This window comes from Pongo pygmaeus, chromosome 19 (assembly GCF_028885625.2).
Source record: "Pongo pygmaeus isolate AG05252 chromosome 19, NHGRI_mPonPyg2-v2.0_pri, whole genome shotgun sequence".
In the NCBI taxonomy this organism is placed as follows: domain Eukaryota; kingdom Metazoa; phylum Chordata; class Mammalia; order Primates; family Hominidae; genus Pongo; species Pongo pygmaeus.
The window spans coordinates 65,330,790-65,338,575 of record NC_072392.2 but is presented as its reverse complement, the minus strand read 5'-3'; the positions used below and the strand labels follow the sequence as shown (position 1 = coordinate 65,338,575).

Sequence of the window (7,786 nt, the reverse complement as noted above, 5' to 3'; positions counted from 1 at the left end):
AATACTTTTTTTAGTATCATGGTCCCAAAATGCCCTTGGAGTTGATTCTTACACTAATGCTCTCACTACTCTGATTGAAATGGGAGTTACGATCAGGATCTCTTCAGTGGTAAGATTGCAGAATTTATATATTTTTTTCTTACTTTTGATGATTCCTTTCAGATAGATTGTCAACTTCAATTTTTGCCTTTGCTGGTCAGGTGCCATGGTTCTTATTTATCTTACCTTCATTTATGTACCAGTATTTAATCTCACAGATGTATTTGCACATCTATATCAAACCATGATTTTTAGTTCTTTGTGCCCATTTTCTCTATGCTTCTTGACTTTATGCCTGTTACACAATCATCCTGTACTTTTTCATGTCCCTAATAAGATTGAATGCCACTCATAGAATTCTAATCTTATCTTTTAGAAAATCTTACATCAATGTTTCTCAGGTATTTCTTAACACATTTCTCCCAACATCAAAGTACACTGACAGGGTAGAGGGATCAAACAGAAAGAATGAAGTTGTCATTACATTCTTCTTACTATTTTAAATTATATTAATCTGATATTATTTAACATTTGCCTTAATATAAAAATTAGAGTGATGCTTGTGTGTCTTTTTTTTACAACGAATAGCTTGAATTTGATACTGCAGTGGATTTATCATAGCATGCTATAACTACTTTAACTTTAGCTCTTAGTTGCACTTGTATATTTGTGTTAGAGTGATGGATTGTTTGTTAGCATGTCTCCTGTATATTGTCTTTTCCATCAGATAATTTAGTTTGTTGCAGGTGGTCAGTATTACCAATTTAGAAGGAGGACTAAAGGGATAATGAGGAGTATAAATAAATAAAGGAGAAAGAGGTGGAAAAACAGGAAAAGGAAAACAGACATTTCCATAATGTATAGTCTTTGCCACTCTGATTGCAGAACATCTGTGTAATTGTTCAACCTGTGCATAGCAACTCTATAAAAACCTCTGCTGATATGCATCAAAACAAAAATACTCTGTAATAATTTCATATCATGAACAAACAATTCATTTACATCTAATAAGACAGCTTGTATGTTAATTCAGAGAAATCAGGTGCTACAATCTTAGAAGATAAACCGAGCTGATTTGTAATTAACGCAGGTTTATATCAATAAGAATATATTACATTAAAACTGAAAAAAAAGAAAGAACAATAGCAGTTATCTCGTCTGCATTAAGCGTGTTTCATTTTTCCTGGTATACACCCTGTGGATTTTACAGTACTTGTGAGATAGTGTAATTGTCAGGTCTCTTAACTTATGGCTTGTTTTCACCACAGACGATGGTTTTCTCCACTGCCACACAGACCCTTACAGATAAGACGGCTAAGTTTCAAAGGTGTGGAACCCTGGTTTCCTTTGCTGAAGGTGTTTTCTAATGATTTGTGAGTTTCAAGGCTATAAACAGAAGTTTTGAAGTACCTGAACACATGTTCCATCCAGGGTATACATGGCAGTCAAGGTCCATTAGCTTTAAGCAAGATCTAGAGGATCTTTAAAGAGAACTCAAACATCGGAGAAAATGCAAACACATGAAGATGAAATAAATAGAAAACAAGCTAACTTAATGATGAAAGAGAATTTTAGTTTATGAGTTTCTGAAACTGATGAAGAACTATAAACGGAATGCTCACAATTTACAAATGGATCAAGCAATGCCTGTGACCTGCCTGAGAAGACCAAACACTAATGCTGTGGCCTTGAGAGTTTCATTGGGATTCCTTACATCTCAATGTAAAAAATCTAAATCTAAGTGGAGAATGCTTCCATGAAAGACATCTCTGAGCCACTGGAAAATGTTGTGTTTCATCAGAAAGTGAAAGTCATCTCCTGATAATAGTAATGGTAGAGCCAATTCCCATCATGGATAAAGAACAGACCTTTTTCCTCCCAAGTTTTTTAAACCAGGTAATTCTAGGTTTCTTATGTGAACTTAGGGAGAGGGAAGGTTTCCACAGAGATTGACACTGTTGATTACACTGGTGATTAGGTGTTCTGAGTCCGTTTTAATTTACCCTAAAAAGGGTAGGTGACATTTTATTTTCTTGCCAGGTTCTGACAAAGCTTCATATTCACTATCCTTATTTTGCATCTTACATGACACATGAAGCCAAGAAGAGGACTGAAGATTCATTTTTTTTAGAAAAAAAAAAAGCATTTCTCAAAGAAATTTTGAAAAGCTTGGCAATCCCTATTATACCAATTAAGATATTCAAGCGTCACAGTAGATTCCTAATCTCACCATGGTGAAAAACAGTTGTCAGTTATCGAAGCAAGAGTCTAGAACTGCAATAGCCACACACACACAGCTTGATTCTTTTCAATTCATTCAAAAATAATTTGTATTCATCAGCAAAAAGTGTATGCTAATTCATGGAATATTTTGTTATATTAAAGTTGTCGGTCTTTCTATTGTTTTTATTGCCAAACCATCACTATGTCTCCTTTCCTATATCTTTATTTTCTTTCTGTTATTACAGTACAGAAAGTGTTTACAGTGTACAGAAAGTGTTTACAGTGTACAAAAAGTGTTTACAGAAAGTGTTTTACTTTCTGTAAAAACAGTACCTAAAGATATGTAGAAAAAGAAAGCATTTTATTTCTGAATTGCACTTTTGATATGAGCAAACCCTGTTATATCCTCATCAAATGCATTAGACCTACCATCCTGGCTTAGCAGAGGTGCTCTTGTTATCTATGTACAGGCTCCACCTTAGAGTGACATCTTCTCCACTAGAAACTACATAAAGAGATAGAAAATAATGTATTGTTTTCATTATTATGTACCTGATTTAAGTTTTATGTACAAAAAGTGTTTAGTATAATGGTCTAGTAATAAACAAAATGTCAGTGTGTCTTTGTCTTTTAATAGGGAAGAGGTAGATGGAGAGATGGAGATGTGGTACTACACTGCTTCACAATCTTCATGAATTTCTGTAGAGCTGAAGGAAACCATCTAGGCTACAGTATTTAACAATAAAGATCAATAGCACAGAGTCTCTATGATATACTGCATAGCTTCATACAGAAAGCGTTTTAACCTAAAGCTTTTTAACCAATTTTATAAAATTCTATGTGCATGTGTACTAAATTTTCTCCACTGTCTTGGTGTTTTAAAAGACTCTGGTAAATAGCATCACTGTCCAAAGAAAATAAAAATACTGGAGAAAACAAAAAATACCTAGTGGTTATACTTACTGAAATAAAAATGCTTATACTCTGAACATATGGGTCTTTAATGAACGTTTAAAAAACGCATTCTTTTGAAGTTTCAATACAGCACATTTTGAAAACTATTAGTTTTATGTACATATTTGGGTTTGCTTACATATCAAAATTTCCCCCACATTAATTAAAATTGGGCATCTTTTGGATTATTATTGCATATTCTTCTAGGATTTATTTAAAATGCCAAAATAATTTTATGTACAGAGTAATGACATTATTTAAAACAATGGGGAAAATACAACTTTGAATTTGTGAAGTTGGTTTTATCATTTCATTATATTGCAAGAGAAACAATAACTGATTATGCTAACAGTACCATCATGAGAGTTTTTAAATTTGTTTTAATCAATGAATAAGAATATTTTGTACTTGGTTATTATTAATACAGAAATGACTGTTTGTAATTTTGTTTGTTTCTTAGTAGGATATGTTTTTCATCTTCTCCCTAACAATCTTTTTAGTCTTCTTACTTAGTAATTGTTTTTCACCCTAAAATGCAATTGTTAAAGATAAAAATTAGTATTCTCTAATCTAAAAAACTTAAAAAATTACTGGAGGGGAATTAATTCCATCCAATTGAAAAAAATTATGTCTTTATTACAGATAACCACTGGAGAAGAAAATAGGGACACAGCATTAATAACAGGGAACTTAAAATAGCTTAAAAGCTTTCAGAGAATTTTTGAATTTATGAACAACAATACGATAAATGTTATATTAATGTTATAAAGGATGTGTTATACAGGTGTACATGTGGTCTCATTTTGTTTTAACGTGGTACTGTAGTACAAAATGGATTGTCGCAAGAAAAAATAATGTCATCAGAGGTCAAAAACATGAGCAGTATTTCTGCAGGAAGAATGTTTCCACATCCAAACTGTGGTGGCGCAGGTCCAGGGTTTGCTGTGGCAGCACACAATGCTCAGGCCCACCAGGAGCTGAATGAATTCCTGGAGGACCTTGAGTTCGAGGCTGCGGTGCGGCAGGCAGAACTGGCCATTAAGCACATCATCTTTCCCAAGCCCCATCTACCAGGGCTCCAGCAGAAGCTACTTGTCAAGGACCCTCACGGGGTTCTGGAGGGTTACAATGGACTCATCCATCATTCTCTGAGTTGTGAGCCCATTGCTATTGCTTCTTTGTTGTTCATAGGCTGGGGTTCCAGGAGAGCAGAGACAGAGAAGACTGATAACTGAGGCCTCTTGCTAGCTGCTTTGGATAAGAAAATAATTCTGAAGACTTAACAATATGAATATATGCATTTTGCTTTTTTTGCCAGTAAATAAAAGATCACTGTTGTCTTCAAATCCAAGAATGAAGAGCCCCTATGGGCAACTTAATCCTAAGTGGATCAAGTGGTTGCAGAAGCTGTGCCATCCCTGCTGTTTTGGCCATGGTTCATACCTTGTCCTCAACCAGGGTTACCTCTCAGAGGCAGAGGGTGACCTGGTGGACCGAAAACTAGAATGCAACATTGTACTCCTCACAAAGGTAGTATACCTGGCCAATAAGACATTCAACTATAGTGCCATTGACAGAGTGATGTCCAGGGGCAAGCAGCTTGTGCTAGAGAAAGTGTCAAAAGTTGGGCAGTGGTTTAACCCCATCGGGCAACCCACCAAAGATTGGCTCATTCCAGCTTTTTGTTGAAGGCTATAAAGATGCAGACTATTGGGTGTGGCATTTTGAAGCAGAACCGCTTCCTGAGAACATTAACCAGCAACTACTCCTGCAGTTCCAGCCGCTGGTGGTGCTGGATCACATCATCTGCGACACTGACGGAGACAATGACAACTGGTAAATGTGACTGTCCAAAGGATAGATCTAGCTTTCAGCACACAGACTGGGTGATGGTGAAGGAGCCTGTTATCAAGGTGCCTGCCATAGACAGTGGGTGGCCTTCCCACAAAAGCAGCCTGACTCCTAGAGGGAATATCCTTTGCACTGGGCCTGGTTGCCCCGGACAAAAGTCCCATTCTCTTAGGAGTTCAAAGATCTGATCCTTCCAAAGATATCCAACCCAACTTCAAGGACTTGCAAGAGGACCTACGTGAACTCTTCAGGAAAGCTCCTGGGTTGAGTCTGGTGGCTCATGCCTGTAATCCCAGCACTTTGAGAGACAGATCACTTGAGCTCAGGAGTTGGAGACTAGCCTGGGCAAATGGGGAAACACTGTCTCTACAAAAAAAAAAAAAAAAGGTAAAAATTATCCCAGTATCATGGTGCGTGCCTGTAATCCCAGCTACTTGGGAGGCTGAGGAGGAAGGATTGCTTGAGCCCAGGAAGCGGAGGTTGCAGTGAGCCAAGATCAGGCAACTGCACTCTAGCCTGGGCAACAGAGCGAGACCTTGTCTCAAAAAAAAAAAAAAAAAAATCTGGTTTTGACAAGGACCAGTTTGATAAGCAGGTTACTGTCATGCTGGGTCAGATCCTAAATCTGACTCAGGCCTTGAAAGACAAGAGTCCCCTGTACCTTGTTCAGATGCCACCTGTGGTTGTTGAGATGAGATGGCCCCCTCCCATCAGTGGTTTTCTAGCGAATCCTACACACAGAGATTTCAGAGCTTCAAAAGTCAGAGGCAGGCAAAGGAAGCACTGTCTGACACTTGTGGGAGGAAGCCTGCAGAGTGGGGTTCAGGAAAATCCAGAGAAGCCAGTGGAGAGCAGCACCTTTAAAATCCCTCCCATTCTGCTTGCCACCACCCTCGGGTCTTTCCTACCCACAAGGAGAAGCACAGTCAGGAAGAGTGAGTACTCCTTGGCCCTTCTTAGTGCCAGGGATGCCTGGGAAGAAGCATCTCCCTTCCAGCATCTGCTGGTGGCAGGATGAGACAGTCCCTTCCTTCCCTGACACCTTGCTGTACTGTAATTCTCTATTCTGCATCAGCAAAAGCAGACAAACAAGAAAACCAATGCTTGTAGCAGAGCCCCAGATCCCCTCATGTCGGAAACCTTTAATCCAGGCCTAAATTAGCATAGATCCAGACACTCAGCTGCCTTGCTGTTGCTTACTCCCACGAGCCAAGACTGTGTCAGAGGGCAACTGGATGGCTCACAGTGCTGGAACAGACAGAAGCCACACCTTTCCTTTGGGTTTTTGCCAAGCCTTCTTCCCCTTCTCCCACTAGTGCTGTAGGGTGGCTGCAAACCTCTAAACAGTTCTCCCAGAAGGGAGGTTCTTGCTCTACACCTCCCAGCAGTTTTGCACACAATCATGGGGAGCTCTTTGCTCCCTGCCATGCTGCAGCTTGTCTGGCTGTCAAGCAGAGGCAGAAAGAGCTAGTCTTAGCAATATATTTTAATAAGAAGTTGACTCCCAGCATGTAAAAGTGATCCACATGGCTTAAATGTATGCTGGGAGCTGTAAGTGCTCTATGGGTGAACTTATCCCGCCTTGCTTCCTGAGTCCCTGTTCCCAACCATCTAATTTGTTCCTTTTGTTTTAATTTTTTCCCCCAACTCTTTTGACCTAAGAGTTCAGTTTGTCTTCTGAGTGGGTGTCTGTGAGGGTTCTGGGGTGAGTCTTGGTTTACAAGAGGACAGGATATTAGTTATTGGATTTCTTTCTATGCTACCACTGCTGATTGGTGGAAGTAACAAGACTTGTATTCTGCCTCCTGCCTCCTAATTGGCAGATTCCCTTTACTCTCTGACTTGTCTCAGGCCAGTTTCTTCATGGCTTCTTGAGAAAGACAGGGCCCAAAGGAGAGAGGTCTACAAACTGTCCCCCAGTTCCTGCCCAGCCCAGTGCACATCTTCTTGCTTCCTTGTAACTTTTTCCCCTGCTACCCAACCCCACTTGCCAGGTGTTTGAGCCCTTTCTACACCAAACCAAAGAACGGCCTGAGGAGGAAGTAAAAAGGGTGCCATCTGTGGATGAGGGGCAGCTGTATTCATATGCCCTGTACTACTGAACACTTCACAGTTCTGGCACCTTGAGATTGGTTAATCAACTCAAAAAGAAACTGTCTTGAAGGTTTGAAGAACAACCAAATAAAGGGAGCAAGGACTAGGGCTGTGTATCTTCTGCTTACCCAGCTTTGGAGCAGAGATGTGTCAGCTGGTCCAGGCTGGTCTCCTTCCAGTCCAGCCACCAGGAGTCTGCTTGTCACCTGGGATTACTGAGGTGGCTGGCAGAGAGAAGGCCATTCCATGAGTGCCACCCAGCTGACAAGAAGAGTTTCTGTGCATGCCCTATGGAAAAAGGCACAGCTCACCTGCCTTCCTCAGCCTTGACAATCCCATGCAGCTGACTTGGACCCTGGCCTTGGGAACAATGTTTGAGAGAATACCCGTGCCCTGACTGTAGGAGCCAGTAGGGGATCCAGGTGTGCATGGCTGTCTGTAGACATCTTTACACAAACCTGTTGGTAATGCTGCCCACTTGGTGCTCAAGAGAACCTTGGGGGTCTAACAGGGAATGTGGCTGCCTTACCTGGCCACATCCTCCATGCCAGATCTGCACATTGTCTTAATCCAGAGCAGCTCTGTGATCAGAAGGAAATTGGGCCCTATGTAAGGGGGAGCTGGC

General features: G+C 40.3%; 1 pseudogene; it reads left to right on the top strand.

The window, feature by feature from the left end:
• Nucleotides 1–4,091: 4,091 nt before the first annotated feature.
• Nucleotides 4,092–5,931, top strand: LOC129017589 (phosphatidylinositol 4-kinase type 2-alpha-like; annotated as a pseudogene).
• Nucleotides 5,932–7,786: the final 1,855 nt, after the last annotated feature.